Source organism: Macaca nemestrina, chromosome 18, assembly GCF_043159975.1.
Source record: "Macaca nemestrina isolate mMacNem1 chromosome 18, mMacNem.hap1, whole genome shotgun sequence".
In the NCBI taxonomy this organism is placed as follows: domain Eukaryota; kingdom Metazoa; phylum Chordata; class Mammalia; order Primates; family Cercopithecidae; genus Macaca; species Macaca nemestrina.
In genome coordinates this window covers 77,839,473-77,858,778 of record NC_092142.1, presented here as the reverse complement: position 1 = coordinate 77,858,778, position 19,306 = coordinate 77,839,473, and the positions used below count along the sequence as shown (strand labels likewise).

The window sequence follows — 19,306 nt, the reverse complement described above, 5'->3', positions numbered from 1 at the left end:
ACATATTGTTCCTAACTGCACCTACTGCTGGTTTAGAGCAAATGAATAAAACACCCTGGGTGATAAGGGGTAAGAAGACCTTGTCACATAATTAAAAATCATTTCAAGTTAAAGGAACTTTCAGAGTGTAAACGGGGCGCATCCATAGAGTTGACAGTATAAGGTCCTTCCCACACCACAGCAAATTTCAAACTTTCAGCCAACGGTAACCTTGGTCTCCGCTGAAGCTGACTGCTGTGGTTTTGCTCTCCTGACTTCTCCAGGTTCTCCCTCTTCCCCTGAAAGATGTGTATTTACGCAGTCCCCTTAGGAAGCCGTGGACTACCTTGCAATCGTGGCCTGATTTTGCAGAGCACAAGTGAAGAGATGGAGACCAAGACAGAAAACTCCGTGCTGACGAAGGGGCTCCTGGGGAGAGCATTTTAGCTGGGCGGAGGGTTGGGGAGGGGCAGTAGTAAGGAGAGGAAATCCTTATCAGGCTATATTTGCATATCAAAGAGCGCTTCCAGCTGGGCGTGCTTTGCCCATAACAAAGTCATCTTATTCAAGGCCAGGAGGCTTTCCTCTCAAGCTGCCTTGGGCCATGCCTCCTACTTCTTCCTTGTGGAGACAAAACAGCATGGTTATCACAAGGCCCAGGGAGATAACTCACCCCACTCGTGGCTCTCTGCTGTCCCAGATTTCCCTAGATGGCTGCGGTTTCCCTGAAGATTTTGGGTTTACAGACGTGCATGGCATTCCCCTCAGACTCCTGAGTTTACTCAAGGTCCCTAACCAAAAAGACAAAATACTGTAGCCTGTATTATTCATTCATTCATTCATCATCTTTGCATTCATCCCAAAAATACTTATTAAAATATTACTAAGTTCTAAGTTCCTCAGGGTTCTAAGAAGCTGGCTTTAAACTACATCGTATAAACAGGATATTATTCTGTTCACATTTCATCAGCTCATACCTTAAAAGGAAATTCATGGTCCATCCTTTTATTAAGGGAAGGATTCTGGCTGGGCCAGGTGGCTCATGCCTCTAATCCCAGCACTTTGGAAGGGGCCACGGCTGCAGGTTCACTTGTGTCTAGGAGTTTGAGGCCAGCCTGGGCAATACAGTGAGACCCCATCTCTACAGAAAAATCAAAAATTAACTAGGTGTGATGCAACATGCCTATGGTCTCTGCTACACAGGAGGCTGAGGTGGGAGGATCACTGGCGCCCAGGAGGTTGAGTCTGCAGTGAGCCATGTTTGGGCCACTTGCACTCCAGCCTAGGTGACAGAGTGAAAGCCTGTCCAAAAAGAAAAAAGAATTCTTCCAAGCATCCATCAACAGTCACTTGATTTACATTTCTTTCTTTAAAGCAGAATTTTTCTTAGATTTGCTTGATATTGGAAGTAAATATGTGTGGGCTCAATATACAACCGAAAGTAGCAGGCAATTTTCTTCTCCCCCTCCTTCTCTTCCTCCTCCTCTCCTGGGATTGGCCATCAACCTCATGCTCAGGCCAGCAGCTTGGTGTCCAGGGGTATAACCACTCATATAGGGTCAGTTCTAAATCAGAGCCATTGAAGGCCTCATTACACAATATTTTTTAATTGACCTTAAGAATACAGGTCTCAGAGACTCACATTTCTAGCTGAAAGCATGAAGTGGAAGGAATGAAAATATATTTTCTGTAGTTACAATAACACTATAGGATGAGGTACTCTTTTGGGAGGTAGGGCAAGGATGGGAAGACAATTTGGAAAACCAACAGGAGCAGTGAGTGGGAAAAGGAATGTAATACTAATAAAAGAAAGGTGTGTGTGTTTCTTTTAAAGGAGAAAAAATGGTTTTTTTCTTTCCTGCACTTAACTGAGAAGCACTCAGTAACATAGAACTAAGCGTTGATAAAAAGAAGTTGCAAAGGTCCCAGATTTTTAGAAAGTACTAAGTGTCATAGATCACAGATAGGGTGACCAGATATCCTGACATACGCCTAGTGTCCCAGCATAATTACCTGCTCCCCATCCTCTCCCAAAAGGCCCTTGAGTGGCTGCTTGGGCCGCATCCACCCTGTGGAGCATACTTTTGTTTTCAATAAATCTCAGCTTTTGTTCCTTCATTCTTTCCTTGCTTTGTTTGTGCATTTTGTCCAATTATTTGTTCAAAACGCCAAGAATCTGGACACGCTCCGCCAGTAACAAAAGGACAGACCCAGGAATGTGGACCCCCGACTCAGCCGGGACTACCTTGCAGCTTTACAAGACATTGAGAGGAACTCTTCTGTCCTTGCTGTCTTTTCTCTTGTATTTCAGATGGGAAGCTAAAATGAGACGGAGGGGGCAAAACCAGGCAGACTAAGGCTGAACCTGAGGACAGGGCAAAGGAAAGCACAACAGATTTGCTGTCATTCTTAGAAGACAGTGGATGGAAAAGTGGATTTCCACTAAGAAAAAAACCTGGCCTTTTTCCCTGAGCGGGAAATGCTGAGCTGCTGTGGTCTTGCCCTCCCTGCAGAGCTGGTCTAGTGGTTTAGCCATGGTAAAAGGGTTGCAGCCAAAGAGAGCAGAAGAGAAAATTGGGAAGCTGGTGTCAGATTTTCTACTCGGGTATATCTTTGGCCCAGTCCCCACAGCAGTCACGGGGGAAGGCCTGGAGAGCCGCAGTCTAACAAGATGCCTGACATTGTGAAATGCCTTAACCCCAGCCTTTCATCCACCTCTTAGCCTTGCCTCTCCCGCCCGCCCCGCGTGGAGCTGCGGGATACAAGGGACTTCGGATGTGAAGAGAAAAAGTCACCGTCCCCTTGTCCTTGAGGTAATTAATCAGCGGTGACTCTTTACCCGGGGAATAATAGGACTCAGAACACTTTTCATCCCTGTAATATCAATTATGCTGCAGAGATGCAGTTCTGAAAAAGATACAAAGGCGTTTGGTGGGGTTTGGTGGCAAAGTAACCAGGCTAAGCTGTTGACACTACAGTACCCAGGATGGTTTCAGACACCATCGGCTCAGCTGCAGGCTGCCCGATTCTCCCGAAGAGAGATGTTTCCCTTGCTTCCTGCAGAGGTGGATGTAGATGCTGTCATCCAGCTCTGAAATCTGCGGCATTTGGTTATCCAAGAGGTTTTTGCCCTTTCTCAACTCCCGCCAACCCAATACTTTGTGTTGGTCACTATTTCATCCCCTTCTTCCATTTCCTAAGGCAAATCTGCCGCTTAGAAATACACACATAATGGAGTGGGAATGGGATTGATCAGCCCAAAAGTGAGGTGCGGAGAGACGCTCCTCACTTGCTGTGCACTCAGATTTGTGGGAAATGCCCGTGAGAATTTATGCCATCCCTTCTCCGAACTGGGCAGCGGCAGAGTTGGATTGTACACCACTGTTTAGAACACTGACTATCTGGCTGGGCGCGGTGGCTCACGCCTGTAATCCCAGCACTTTGGGAGACCAAGGCAGGTGGATCGCTTGAGCACACGAGTTCAAGACCAGCCTGGGCAACATGACAAAACCCTGTTGCTACAAAAAAATACAGAAACTAGCCCGGCGTGTTGGCCCATGCCTGTGGTCCCAGTTACTCAGGAGGCTGAGGTGGGAGGATGGCTTGAGCCTGGGAGGCAGAAGCTGCAGTGAACCAAGATCCTGCCACTGCACTCAAGCCTGGGCAACAGAGTGAGATCCTGTCTCACAGGAAGAAAAAAAAAACCCGACTACTAGCTACTTATGAAAAGAAGGAGCAAAACAGAAAATGAAAGAGAAGTTGGGGGGTGGGGGGAGGGAAAAGAACAGGAAAATAAGAGAAAGAATTAAAACCAAAATTCCATCCAAAATATTTCTGTAAAAATATTCTATGATGTGTTGGATATTCTAAAGCTTTCATGACATAGTCTTATTTTTGCAAACACATACTTTGTTATCTTTTGCCCTCCCACAAACCTTTGGATTACTGCCATACTACTGCTTTCAAAGTCTATGGTTTCATTCCTTTATCTCCTTCGGCACCTACTCTCATGGACAGGAAGGGACCCAAACTCTGCATTTTGCCCTGTGAAAATGGACTCTGAATCCCAACTTGAAGGAGAAAGGTAATGAGAGAGAGAACGGAAACTTCTAGATGTGTGCAAACTCTGATACAAGGGTTGGGTCCGAAAAGAGAGCAGCGGTCCATTTTGTAGAACATGTTCTTGGAAACTTCAAAATATGAATGCTTACGAAAACTGTGGTACCCTTCCAGAGAGATTAATGAGTGCTCTTCTTGGGAGAAGAAAATTAAAGAAAATATGGGATGAATCTGTATTTTAGCAGTCTCCCACAATATCAACTATCCTTTTTTTTTTTTTCCTAAAAAAAGCCTCTGATTAAAAGTACAATTTTATTTAATATTCTTCAAATAAAAAAGAGAGGTTATTAAGTTAGCATGATCACTATGAATATTATCGAAAGTGGTACTAGTAGAATTGTTTTTTATGATTCCATTTATTCAAAATGAAAAGTGGCATTTACCAAACATATGATCTGATGAGTAACAGATTTATAAAGCAACCACAGAGGAAAGATAGGCTGGAAAGAAAATCTATCTGATTATGATTTTGTGGTTTGTGTACTGGTTACAAATAACCTGAAGGCCATGAAATATCCAAATTGGAACCTCTGTTTAGAAAACTCTCATGTGAATAGGGACTTTTGTGGGGTTTCTTGAAAATTGTGAGACAGGATCTTCAGTGTTTCATATATCATTTTCCTAACAAAAAGTCTCATTTTTAAGGAAAAATAAAAAAACAAATTACTTGGGCGCCCAGCAGATTACATGCATAGTTTTTAATGATATGAGTGTGCATTCTTGAGTGACAGTTCATTTGGGCTTAAGGCATAGATTTCAGCATGTTCAGTGTATGGAGAAACCAGGTTGGAAACTTTCCCCTTCACTGTCTGAGCTGACACAAAACAGGAGGAGAAAAGACTTTAATCTCATCATAAACAAATGTACAGGTCTGCATGAAGGTTTACACCCTACTCCGGCAAATGACGAACAGTTTGTTACTGACTCCTTCATTTAAAAAAATAGTAATAAAGAAATAAAATAGAGAAGGAGCAGCAATGCTCTCTGCAGAAAAAAAAAAAAAAAAAAAATAGTGGGGGAGGGCGTGTATATTGCACATCTCCGTTTTGGTAGCCCAAAGAGAGAATATAAGCTTAAAGTCCTGAATTTAACAAACCTAATTATCAAGGCTTAATTAGTACCAAGGGTACAGCTTCATGGAACACCTGCAGACTTAATTTATGTCCTGACAGAGAGGAACAAGTGTTAATGGGCTGTATTTATGTTAATACCTGAACCTTAGGAGCCGGTGGAACAAAACAGACCACGCGCTGGTTTTCCAAGCTACAACACAAATATAAAAGATTTTCATCTTAATGCTACTTTGCACACAATTCTTCAGGGATCACACAGATCTACTTAAACTTTTAAAACTAAAAACTGGAATATGAAAAAGTAGAGCCATTCTGGGTATGTGTAAAAGTCTTACAAGATCAACTCATCAACTAGTCATCATATATTGTATTTAAAATTGACAGTGGCTGATGTGGCCAATGTTCCCATTGTTCAGGATGAGTGTTTCTCAGGACACTGAAATATAAACCCCATTGTTTCCATGGTTGCCGTAATATTAAAATAATAGCTTACTTTTATGGAGAACTCACTGTGTGTCAGTCACTGTATTAAGGTCTTTGTATACATTCCCAGTTACAGATAAAGGAAGCTGACATACAGAGGAAATATAGCAGGCTACGTTTCTAGGCAGTTCAAAGATTTGGGGTTAGGCTTCCAGAACAAATCCTTTTAACCAATGAGTTAAACTCCCTCTAATATGCAGATAGTGAGAATAAGAAAAATATAAAACATATATACAAACACATTTATAAAAGAACTCTCAGTAAATTAGAAATTAATGCAAACTCCTCAATCTAATAAAGAATAGGTACAGAAAACATACAATTAGCACCACATATAATGGAGAAATCCCAAATAAAGCAATGATGTCTGCTCTCAAAACTTCTGTTCAACATTGTCCTACAGGCTGTAGTCAGTGCATTAAAATAAGAAAAAGAAACAACAGCCATAAACATTGGAGAAGAAGAAGTAAAACTATATTCAGAGATATAGAAAATTATACAGAATCTCTTTAACACAAAGGAAAAGATGAATAAATAAATTGTAAGATCAACAGATATGAGAGCACTTTGCTAGAATCAACTGTATTTCCATACATTAGAAACAAACAATTGAAAAAAAGAAATTTCATCACGCCATTTACAATAGCATAAAAAAATCAAATGTGTAAGAGTTAACTTAACAAAAAAGTATAAGATCTCCACATTCAACATTAAAGAAGCCTTAAATAAATGGAGAGATGCATGCTCATGGATGGTAACACTTCATACTTTTGGATTTTGATTCTCCTCAAATTGATCAATAGATTCAATACCAAAGCAAATAAAATCCCAGCAGGGCTTTTTAAAAGAAATGGAGAAGCTGATCAGGAAATGTATATGTAAAAGTAAAGTATCTAAACTAACTCAAAAAATCTTGAAATAAAGAACAAAGTTTGAATCCTTATTATTACCTAGCTTCCAGGCAATCAATGCAGTAGGTATAAGAAAAAAAAATTAGATCAATGGAACATACTAGTCTAGCAATAGACCCACACATATATAGTCAACTGATTTTTGACAAAGATGCCAAGGAAGTTGAATAAGGAGAGGATTAGTCTTTGAACAAATGGTGCTAGAACAACTGGAGATTCTTATGGAGAGAAAAATAAACCTCTACCATTACCTCACACCATATACAAAAATTAATTTGAGACAGAACATAGATCTGAATGTAAAGACTGAAGTTATGGAGTATCTAGAAGAAAACTTAGGAAAATATTTTCGTGACCTGGGGATTGGTAAAGAGTTCTTAGAACAAGAAAGCACTAAACAAACGAAAAAGATAAATTGGACATTATCAGTATTTACAACTTCTGCCTTTCAAAAGATATCATTAAGGAATAAATAGACAAGACATAGTAGAATATTCACAGTATATATGAAAAAAAGACCTTATCCAAAATACATACACAATTCCTATAATTCAATATTAAAGAGACAATCCAATTTTTAGAAAATGGCCAATTATGTAAATGAGCAGTTCACAGAAAGAAAATATAGGAATGGCCAATGAGTTCATAAAAAGATGCATTAGTCACTAGGAAAATGCAAAATAAAACTAGCAAGAAATAGCGTTTCTCACCCACAAAAAGGCTATAATTAAAAAGACTGAAATTACAAACTGCTGATGAGGATGTGAAGCAACATGAACTCTCACACACTTCTAGTGGGAGTTTAAAATGATACACAACTACTTCAGACAACTGTTTGGCAGCATTCTTAAAAGTTACACACTAAGAGTCAATAATTCCACACCTAGGTCATTGTCAAAAATACATAAAAATATAAGGGCACAAAAACATGTATACAGTACTTATGAATATTCATGGTGGCTTTATTCATAATAGCCAACAAATATAAACAACCCAATGCTCATCAACAGGTACACAAATAAGCAAATTGTGGTGTATTTTCACCACAGGATACTACTATCCAGCATTGAAAAAGAGAACCCCTAATACACCCATCAACACAGAAAATCACAAAAACATTATGTGCATCATTAAGCAGAAGAAGCCACATACAAAGCAGTAGGTATGATTTCTATTAAATGAAGTTCTAGAACAGGTAAAACAAAGTTACAGTGATTGAAATAAGAATGCTTGTCTTTGGGAATAAAAGGATTTATTGGAAGGGAGAATGAGATACTTACTGAGGTGATGGGAATGTTCTTGTTTTTGTTTTTTTGGAGCTTTTTTTTGAGACTGTCTCACTGTCACCCAGGCTGGAGTGCAGTGGTGCAATCTTGGCTCACTACAACCTCTACCTCCCAGGCGATTCTCCAGCCTCAGCCACCAGAGTAGCTAGGGTTACAGGCAGACGCCAAAGTGGCCGGCTATTTTTTCTTTTTCTTTTTTTTTTTGTACTTTTAGTAGAGACGGGTTTCACCATGTTTCCCAGACTGCCCTCAAACCCCTGGCCTCAAGTGATCCACCCTCCTCAGACTCCCAACGTGCTGGGATTACAAGCATGATCCACTGAACCTGGCCCTGGAATGTTCTATATCTTAATTGGGGTGGTGGATCCATGATTATGTACATGTGTACGTTTTTCAAAATCCAGAGAACTGTATATTTAAAATACGTTAAGTTTATAGAATGTAAATTAAGTAAATTATGTCTCAATAATATATATACGTGTGTGTGTATATAAATTTTCTTTCTCTCTCACACACACACTTTTGTGAAGAAAGTTATTTCTCAGGTCCAATTTTATATTAGTAAAACAGACCTTACTTTTGAGTGCTACAATCCAATCTACAAAAATACTTGAAAAGGTTAAGATTACTTAGGAAATTGTTTATTAATTACTATCTGAGTACATCAAGCTTTGTGGAAAGAGAGTAGGCTTAGGTGTCAAATGTCCCAGGTCATTATCATGGGTTTGTTTCTCATTAGCTATCTGACCTTATGCAAGTTAATGATCAGCCTCAGACAGCGAAGGGGTAGGGGAAGCAATACTGGCCTCACAAGTTTGTGGTGTAGCTTCAATGTGCTAACGGATGTAGAAAACACAATTGAGGGCCCTGGGTTTTGTTATTACCATCAGTAGTCCCAGCCCATTTTTGATAACTTTGTAAACACAAAATGGTTTTGGGAAGCCAGTCATTGTACAATCCTTTTCCCAAATTTTTGTTTCTGAAAATGACTAAGCAAATTTACAAAAACAATAGGAAACTTTTGGTGCCTTTTTTTTTTGTTTTTTTAAATGGGTAAGTGCATTCCGGATATAATTATGTTTAAAACATGATTTAGCACACCTTTTTTTTTTTTTCTGCTGAAGTATTTCTATTTCCTTCTTTTATAAAACCTACTACTTCTATCTTATTTTTAAAGAGCAATTGCCCGCATGTTTTCAGAGCCCTTTCAGAAATACCTTTGGTTATCACTCATCTGTGAAAAGGAAATTTAAACAAAGTTTGAGAACTGTTCTTTTCTCAAAAAAGAGAGTGGAATTAAGTATCTATTTCCTGGGATGTCAGTGTCAAGACCAAATTCATGAGATTATCATTTTCCAAAGAGAAGACAGGAGTAATATGAAAGAATGAGGTTTCATGAACTGTATCAGCTTCCTGGCATGAGAGCACTCGACTTTATAGAGTCAGACACTGTGAGTCAGTTGACATTATTCTTAAGAAAACTTGTTTTTGTTAGCATCTCAGAATTTGCCAGAACCATATTACATTTAAGTCTTGCGTTCCTCCATCAATTTGACCAATGAACTTTTTAAAGATCAATGGGCAAGATAATATCAGTAGAAGGAAAACACAATGATAGTTATTTCTTGTTTGGGGTCAGCATTGCCAAGCTGCTCAGGGTGTCCACGGAATGGTTTCCAAACACTCCTATTAAATTCTAAAGGGGAAAAGATCTTTGCCTGTGGACAGTATAAATTTGATAATAAATACAGGGTTGATGGACTGGTGGACTAGAAAAACACAAGAAGCTACAGGATGGAAGCTAGGCCACCGTCACCACCGCCATGGGGCAGAACAGAAAGAGGCATGATGTTCTGACCCCACGGAGGAGACAGTACACAAATCCTCTTCAGTGAACCGCTGTGTTTCTAGGGTACCAGGAATCAGAAAGGAAGATGTTGTATACATAGAAACTTGAGTTCTTTTCTTAATGCATAACTAAGAAAAAAGAAACCCACAGAAAAGTGAGGCAAACCCACTGATAAACAGGCAGGTTCTATTTCTGTTAATTGGGTAAGCCCAGCTTCTTTAAAAGTGATTTTAAAGCCAGTGATGCTATCAACTTTGAAATGTGGTTTGAAAAACCGGATATTACACTTTAGCACATGTCTAATAACTACCCTTACCATGGAAACATTGAAGGCAGAAACCATTGTGTTTGTTTTCCTAATCGTACTACCAAGATAAGACATAGAGTTCTCGTAAACCGGTGCCCGGTGGCATGATGGGATCTCTGGCTTCTGCACGCTTAGTTGTGGAGGTGGATCCTGGGTGGATCCATTGGAACTATGGTAATAAGAATTGGTCCCGTCATCAGATAATTTCTGATTGAAAATTCCGAGAACTGAGTTACGCATGGTGCTCGTTTAGTCACTGTGTTTCTCATAATAGCTGCATTGTGGAAAACTGAAGCCCGTCTTGGGGTCTCAAGGTCAACTTCATATGGTTGTAAACATCTTCGAGGCATGGTTTTAGTCCCGTGTTCTTTCTCAGTCTTGTTTAACTGCAACATGGCCTTCCACGCTATTCTCTCTATTGTTTCCACAGCCTCACTCCACCTTGAGACACACACAAGCAGGCTGGGCAGGTGTGAGTACCACCTTGCTCCCCGGACGCATCAATCAATTTGTTTCATGGAAAAAAAAGAAGACAACCATCTCCAGTTACAAATTAGAATCAGGCTGGATTACAGCTGCAGCAGTGAACAAGGTAGAGCAGAAAGCCAATCTCAAGTCTGTGTTTCCAACAAGTACAAAGGTTGACTACAAACAATAATTTAGACAAAAAATAGTCTAGGACTTTCTGATCTACATGCTGAAGCACCACTGAACATTACTGACTTTGAAGTTCAATAGTACACTTTGAGGTGTATCCTTTGCTGTGCTGAACAGAGGCAAAGAACCAGGCTTGAGTCTAAAACATTCCCATTAACCCAATAACACAACAGTTAGACGTGTGTGTATGTGTTGCATAACTCTTTAAAATTAAATTATCAAGGCTAAGTATGGAAATAAAAGTGAACATTAACAATTGCCACAATACACTTGCCTGTAGTTCTAGCTATTCAGGAGGTTGAGGTGGGAGGATTGCTTGAGCCCAGGAGGTCAAGGCTGCAGTGAGCCATGACTACACTATTGCACGCCTTTCAGGGCAAGAAAGCAAGATCCTGTCTCAAAAAAAGTAATAATAATAAAAATAAAAGCCTCAATAAAAGACATTACTCCATGGTAATCAGGGGTACTTGGTACTCAGATATATCACAGACACAATATCTGCTCAGCCAGTAACAAATCTGTCAAGAAAAATATTGTACATCAACTCAAAAGACACATCTAGAAAATCCTGTGTTCTAGATTGCTGGAAAACAGAAGATACTATGTGAGTTTGGTTTCCTGTTACCTGTGTGAAGCAAAAGTGTGATCGATGAAGGTGAGAGAGGCAGAGAAAGACAGAGAAAGGCACATAATGTATGACAGACATTTTCTGGAACAAGGGGAAGCTAATGAGTTCACAGAAGTGCTAGAAGGGTCCCCGGAAAATACCAGGGAACCTCAGACAAAAGAGTCTCCCAGGCAAGGAAGAAAACAACACATGAAATATTGGCTGCAACATTTAAGCAAAAATTAAAATGGCAGCCATGTGGGCAGAAGTGGAAGCAGCTGAGTCTGAGAGAGGAGTGGGTGGAGGAGGAAGTGTCTTAGGCAGTGACCTCACCCTTCTCTATTTCAGGCATTTGTTCTAGCCTGGAGATGGTTTCCTAAGTAGCAACAGAAAAAGAAAAAGAAAAGAAAAGAGAAGTCAATCCAAACCATTTAAACATAAAGAAAATATACTGAATGGGGGAGCCTGGCATGACAGCCTCTTGGATTCAAACCATGTAAGAGGGGACAGGCGAAAGGACTGGTATTTTTCGAGGCCTGACTCTGTGCTTAGTGTGGCACCGGGAGGTTGGTACATAAAAAAGAACAATGTCGTCCCTTATTTCAGGCATAGGATGGTCCAGAGGGGGCCTCCCCACTTTTATTTTCTAGTTATAGTCATTCCATCTCATAGTCGTGTGTCTTTGTGACCCTGTCAGCCTGGAGAGCCTCCTGGTCTGTGTGGGTAACTACAGTTTACTCAGCAGTGTGGACATGGAAACTCCTGACTCCAGTGATCCTTTGACCTCAGGGTCTGCTTCGAGGGCCGCTGCTCTGCTACCAGAGAAGTTGGGCTTCCTGCTATCACTCTTGAAGGAAGGAATCCAAGGCATTACTGTTAAGCTACCTGTGAGTGCTTGAGGACAGAACAGACACTTCACCACCCATTTGTAACCAAGCCTAGGGCTTGGCGTAGGAGACACCAATGAACGAAGCCAGCATGCTCAAACAGCAGGGTTCCTTAATCCAGCTGGATCAGCAGCCGTTGGCCTAACTGCAGATTCGTCCAAATCGTGGCTAATAAAACTAAAACAGAGGGAAGAAAGCTGTGGGATGCCGTCAACAGGACACCGGCTCCTATAGCATCACAATCACCCGCCCGAAAGACCATGGATACTTACCTAGCCCAGTGCACGCCAAATTGTTTTGATTTTTGCAGGTGACCTGGTGTTTCACACACGCAGAACCTCAGTGGGTAACACGGGTAAAAGCGGAGTTGCTTTGGATAAAATGTGGGGGAAGGATGCTTTGAACAAGAATGATGTTGTCTGGCTCCCCTTTCTTGACATGTGTTCTGGACAGCGGGGGTGATCTGTCCATGATCGCCATTCCAACTAAAGGTAGAACCAGGCCTAGAACATCTCCTGCACCAACATGAAAGGATCTGTTTCCCTTATTAGGGTATTAATTTCTCAAAGGCATCCCTTCAGCCATCCTGTGACCCCAGAGTCCAGCAACATACACAGGCACAGGAATCATTTTAACATGTGGTTCTTTTTTTTTATTTTAGCCCGTGGTTCATTGAGTACCTCTTGCCTCTTGAGATCAAAGAGGAGCTACGGTTGCTAATAGTTGACTTCCCCTCCTTCTTTCCAATCCTTGAATTTCGTATGCAGTTTCCTAGATTCCGCCATTCTCATTGCTTGTAGAGAATTAGTATGAAAGAAAAAACATTATTTTGCAAGTGACAATGTTTAGAGAGAGAAAGAAGACATTCACTAAGCAAGGAAAATAACCCATTTTATCAAAGACATACTTTTTACTTTATTATAGGCCTAGAGTTTTAAAACACTACTACTGACAGCTTATATATCCTAGGTTCTGATTTCTCAAGCTAGGTAAGACCTCTCCGACCTACACTGGCCATAACAAAGAACTGAAGCAAACTCCAGAAAACCAACTCTTCTCCTTCATTTGTTAGAGCTGATGAAGAAGTATAATCGGTCATTATCTAAAGGTTAATTTTTTTTCCTTTGCCTTCATATATGAAATTTCTCATTGGGACATTTCAGTGCCCTTAGAAGAATACCCAGCAGTGGATTCCAAATCATTTGTCATCTTTCAAGATCTGAGAGTCTTTCTTGACCAATTTAGAAAAGAAGGATGTTAGAGCAAACAGACAGCCTAGCTGCTAATGACGGGCAACAGTTCAATATTTTATGCCACCTTAAAAAAGTTTCAGTAACTGAAGGTGTTCTCACATTAATTCTTTGCATCAATTATTGACAGAGAATTTAATTTAAAGGCAACTAGTCAGTAACCTAGGGGTAGTGTTTTAAATAATTTATAATTGCTGCATGGGTGTAATCATATTGCTATTGATTACCATCCAGTCACTTCTACAGGTCCAGCAGGTCTTATGCTAATTACTTTTAGTGAGATCACCTTTTTAACTCTGTATTCCCTGGTAACAGGAACTCATTATAAAAATAACTTAATGAAGCGCAATCGTGTAGAATCCTTGCAGGAAGGAGGGAAGCGAGGAGGGTGAACTTAGGAGAAAGCCGGGAGGTGAAAGCATTAGGCTGAGATTTACAGATCAACAATCCTAAACCTGAAATTACACACTGTCATTCAAATATCAGATGGGACTGAGACAACAGGGGTGAAAAACAGATTGTACAGAAGAGGGGAGGGCAGAAAAAAGAGAACTAAAGGAAGATTTAAACCATTTAATTTTTGAGAAAAATTATCTAAATTTCACTTTTTTCATCCACCTGGGAGAATTTTTTATTCACTGTGAAACAGACTAGCAATAATATTGAGGGACTGAGGAAAGGCAACCTGTGATTTACTAAACATTTGTCAGAATGAGGCCCACTGTATCCTCCCTTTTATCCTCAAACAGTGTGAACCAAAGACAGGTTTGTTCCCCGGATGAAAGCAGATTGATTCAGTTATTAAGTGGTGCAGGAATGCACCTAAAGTCTTTATAATAATAGCCATGAATGCGTTTTACTAAATATTAACAAAACATGCTCGAAACCCATGATTTCCTGTATACTGTTACCTTGAACAAGGCTAAGGCTGGCACTTACATAAAAAACAGAAAGTGAATGAGAAAGTCATCAGTAAATCATAGTAGAGGAGGCCTGTAGACAAGGCATGCTCAGATGCTGGTCTAGGGAAAGACTGGCTATGGAAAATACTGGCTGAGTGAGCAGATCACATCTAGACACTATCACTCTTCTGTCTCTTAATTTGTTCCCCTGGCAAAAAGAGAGCAACTACAGAGGTTGCCAAGGTGGCAGGAAGTGAAGACATCAGCACCATTTCAGGGAAGCCAGGAGGCTTGCCCAGTTCAGACAGCAACTTGTGGACAAGTCCTCCTGACTGTGATTTGGGGGAACAGTCTCAGAAGGCCCAGAGGGGATGGGAGGGATGTCCGTTAAGAACATGAGGATTAGGAATGATAGAGAGATGAGAGGTCAAATAAGAATATAAAAATGGGGCTTTTATTTATTAATGTTTGTTTTTATTTATTTTTAGAACTTCCATTTTTAAGCAATTGCATTTCAATCATAGATTTGCCTCATTTACAAAACGTATCTGTCAGTATGTGTATGTGCTTCAAAACTGTTACAATATTGATGTTTAGGAAAAAACGTGTGTATGTGTATGTGTGTATATGTGTGTGTATGTGTATCTCCCTAAGAGCAATTATGTAATAAATGCAATATTTTTGTGCCACTTGGTTTCAAATTTCAGAAAATTCCTAACATTTAGGAGACAGAAAAAAAACAAAAAACAAAGAGAGATTCATTTTCTGAAAGAAGAGACTTACGATGGTATACCTCTAATTTAATACAAATAATTTGGGTGGCTTATTAACAGTGGAAGTTTATATTAACAGAAAATTCATCATATAGTATGGACTTTCACCAGAGACCGCAAACATAACCCCTGCTCTGAAGGTGAGGACACCGGTATCTTTAAACCTTGGGTGGCAGCTGTTGTCACAGAGGTAGAACAAAACAAAATAGGGAACTATGCCGCACAAGTTAAAAGGGGGGAAAAAATACCTGCAGAAATTGTCACCTGCCCACACTGAGAGTTTGCTCGCAAATATTCTCACTTAAACCTAGTGAAAAGGAAACAACAAAGTTCTAGCGTATTCCATTTCCCCTGGGCATGCTTAGTACCTTCAAGCTTGGCCTGGGTTTCTCCTAGTGGAGACCAGTGGACACAGGCCAATTCTTATGGTTGATGCAGAGCATTAAAATACATTATATTTGAAGCTGCAACAGTGTAGTATTAACTGCCAAGGGCAAGAATTATTACTCTGAGACACACCAAGTCGGCTTGCCTTTCATTGCAGATCCTTAGATGGGGGACCCAGTGTGCAGGGTTTAGGCTTCTGATCTATAGCATAAATTGGGGTGGTGGGTGCAGGGGGACAAAGATCTTCTTAAAAAGCCAGATAGAAAGTATTTGACTATGGGCCATTGCAGTGTGAAAATAATTAGATATGCACAATATATAAACGAATGAGTGGGGCTGGACTTTAATGACATTTTACTTAAGGAAACAGAAAATGCCTGTCATTTGCCAATGCCTGGTGCAAATCCCTATTATCTTATCATGAAGCCATATTCCTGAAAGGTGGGACAGAGAGTCGGCTCCACAGGGCAGGCAGTGAAACCGACCCCCGAGTTGAATTCAAAGAGAGACACCTCCTTGCAAAAGGAAAGAAGTCAGCCAGGATGGGATAAACGGTCAGCTTCTAGGGGGAAGTGGAGGTGGTGTGGAGCACGGACTAGGGAAGGTTTCTAAGGGCATCGGGGGGAGACTATGGAGCTTGGGGGGAAAGGAGAAGCTCGCAATTGCCACCGTGAGGAATGGAAGACAAACTAGATCGAGTAAACAGAAGGACTGCTAGGCAGTCTTGAGACACAGTTGAGACCATGAATTAAAAAGAAAAAAAAATCAATATCCTCTTACAACTGTACCAACAGTGACAAAGGGCACAGAACTAACCCTGGGCTATTTTAGGGGAACGTATTTTGTTGTCTAGTCTGTGTCTAGAGATGAGCAAAGCGATTGTACACCCAGCCACAAGAGCATCTCAGAAGACTCCTAGTGGCAACATAAAAATAAGTTCTGGCTCGGTCAGCAGGGAGATGGTTAAGCCCATCATTTGAATGATAGCTGTCTCCATCCTCAAAACTAACAAAAGCCGTCTTTGAGTTCTAGAAGACAGGGAAGCTAGGATCCTGAGAAAGGCTTTCTGCCTAGACCTGTTGGTTAGCACCAGCTAATAGCACCTAGTGGGCCTCAGGATGTGAGAAACTAAATCCCTAGACAACTACAAAAACAATAGGAGTAACGCCTGGAACCACAGGGACCCAAGGGCCAAAGTGGCTGCCTCTGGGCAGGTACCTGGGATTTCAGTTCTGAGAAGGAAACAGCAAATCAAGGAAAGCTTTCTCCTCACTGTAATCACACCAGCCCGAAGTGGGTTCTCAAGTCACTTTCAGAAGGGAGAAGCAAAGCACAAAGCTGCCAATTACCCAACACCTCGGGTAGGGTTAAACATTTTATGCAGGAATCAGCATCTTTAAGGAGCTCACCTTTTAAAAGGAGCCAGCTTTTTGTTGTAAATGGCACTGACACTACAACAAGAAAGTTCATTTCACAAAGATGATTCATTAAGAAATAAAATATTCATGGCTGACAGCTTGAAGGATCGCCATACAGTTATATTCTAATGCACCTGTCCTCTCTGTCAAGTCCAATGTGGGATGTCATGTCGCCAAAGTTTTATTTAGAAATTGTTTGTCAGAGTGAGCTTTCTAATGTGAATGAAAAATTCATCCCCTCATTAAGAAGATTTTACATGAAATGTCTAGGATTTTCAATGAACACCAGGACATGAACCAATTACTGTTAAACACTTAAAGAGACAGAGTCCTAAGCTCACTCAGCAAAACTCTTAATTGCACAAATGTGGAGAAAACTCAACATCCCGAAAGGCAAATGGGAATTTTGATTTGGAAATTTTCTTTTCTTTTGTTACATCTGGAAAACCCTTATCTTTAAAAGACCTGGGGGAATTCAAATGCACTATTTTATGGAATCTACACATATCTTATCTGAGCCTTTTGTATTTTCACATTGGGTGATGGATTTTGGGATTTTCAGCCACTTGTTCAACTCCCAAAGAAAATGATTAAAGTGTTTTGGAAGGCTGTTGAGGTGTCTGTAGTCATTTCTTATATGAGTGTGTGTATATTTTATATACTTTGTTGCCTTCATTGCCTTCCCACCTTACTTTCATAATTTGCGTAAATATCAAACAGATGCCTTGGAAGTGAATACATTGAGTAATTCCAAAATGTTGGGACTTGGGAGAGAGGGGAAAGAAAAGTTGTAACAGATTAAAATAGAGTTGGGCTGCATAGACAGGAGAAATCCACAGGGGAATCGCCTGTATAATGAAATAGCATTTTATAGTCATGACAATGGATTAAGTTGACATTGAGACTCTTTTTTGACATACGGTCTAGTTCAGCTTAACCTATGGGAGAAAACAGTTCCCAAATCTAGCCCTAGACTACGTAGACACACACCACAAACACACATACAGCCAGACTGTCGCTTCTTCACTTCCAATTTCAGAAAAAGGTTTAAGATGGACAGTATGAAATCTGAAATTTCTCCTCCTTAACCCAGCAGACTCTATCAACTTTAAGAATTTTATATTCACTTTCATATGATAGATGCTTTGGTGAACTAGCTGGAGGAAAAAGTAGCCTTGCCCCTGTACCTGTGCATTACAATCCCATAAGACTCTAACAAAGCTTTCCAAGAAGCAAGGACTCTCAATAAACTTTTTACCATACAGCTGTTTTAGGTGGAACCAGAATTTCATAGTCTTTCCTGGGCTTTAATTATAGCTGCCTCTGCAGTTTCTTTTAGACATATTCTTTCTCTATATGTTTTTCTTTTCATTTACATTTACTTCTCCCTTCATGTATATTTTATATGCGTATATGTTTTTATTTGTAATATTTTACATAGGTTCTGGAAAGCAATTGGACAATACATATCAATGTGTACCAAGGCTCTTAGAACAGTTTAGATGTGAGATGAAATTCTAGACATCTATCTTAAAACTTCTCTGCAGATCAGATAAGGAATTTTGTACAGAGATGTTCAATGATGTGTTATTTAAAATTGGAAGCAAATGTCCAAAAGAAGAGGAAATGTTCTTTTGCAAAGCCACCATTAAAAACTACATTTAGGATTTATTTTCTCATATAACATTGAGTAAATAAAGTAGAATACAGAATGCATAAAATGAACTCAGAGATTCATGAGGCAAAAAGTAAACGCACTTTTTTTCCAAAAGAAAAAATACCAAATGCTTACAATGGGTATGGGTAGACTTTACTTAAAAAAAAAAAAAAAAAAAAAAAAGTACAGTCAGGCGCAGTGACTCATGCCTGTCATCCCAGCACTTTGGGAGGCCAAGGCGGCAGATCACTTGAGGTCAGGAGTTCAAGACCAGCGTGGCCAACATGGTGACACCCCATCTCTACTAAAAATACAAAAATTAGCCTGGTGTGGTGGTGGGCACCTATAATCCCAGCTACTCAGGAGGCTGAGGTGGGAGAATCACTTGAACTTGGGAGGCAGAGGTTGTAGCGAGCCAAGATAGTGCTATTTGGGCAACAGAGCAAAACTCTGTCTCAAAAAAAAAAAAAAAAAAAAAAATTCAATCCCCATCCCTGTACATGGATGTAATTAAAACTCAACTCTAAATTGAGTCAAATTCTACACACTGCATATGTATACAGCAGGTAAGTGAAATGTTCTTTAATATATAGACTTAAATAAGAAGGGGGAAGAATCCGATCCTTCTATTAGGTAAATCAAATTATCAGTTAAAAAAAAAAAAGTCTCCCCTTCATCTTCTGCCATTCGTGAGATATTAATGTATTGAGCTATCCCTATGGAAGTTGCAAAAACTATTTACATAAATTCTCCAGTCTACC

General features: G+C 40.0%; 1 protein-coding gene and 1 long non-coding RNA gene across 2 annotated transcripts in view; one reads left to right on the top strand and one right to left on the bottom strand.

The window, feature by feature from the left end:
- The window catches only part of LOC112428295 (uncharacterized), a 46,654-nt gene extending 28,902 nt beyond the window's left edge, over positions 1-17,752 (top strand). Inside the window, exon 4 of the long non-coding RNA XR_011616123.1 lies at positions 10,438-17,752. This is a non-coding gene — a long non-coding RNA (uncharacterized lncRNA). The remainder of the gene's footprint in view (positions 1-10,437) is intronic.
- LOC105491228 (WW domain containing oxidoreductase) overlaps positions 1-19,306 on the bottom strand; it is a 1,122,875-nt gene that overhangs the window by 304,314 nt on the left and 799,255 nt on the right. The gene's annotated exons all lie outside the window — the stretch shown is intronic.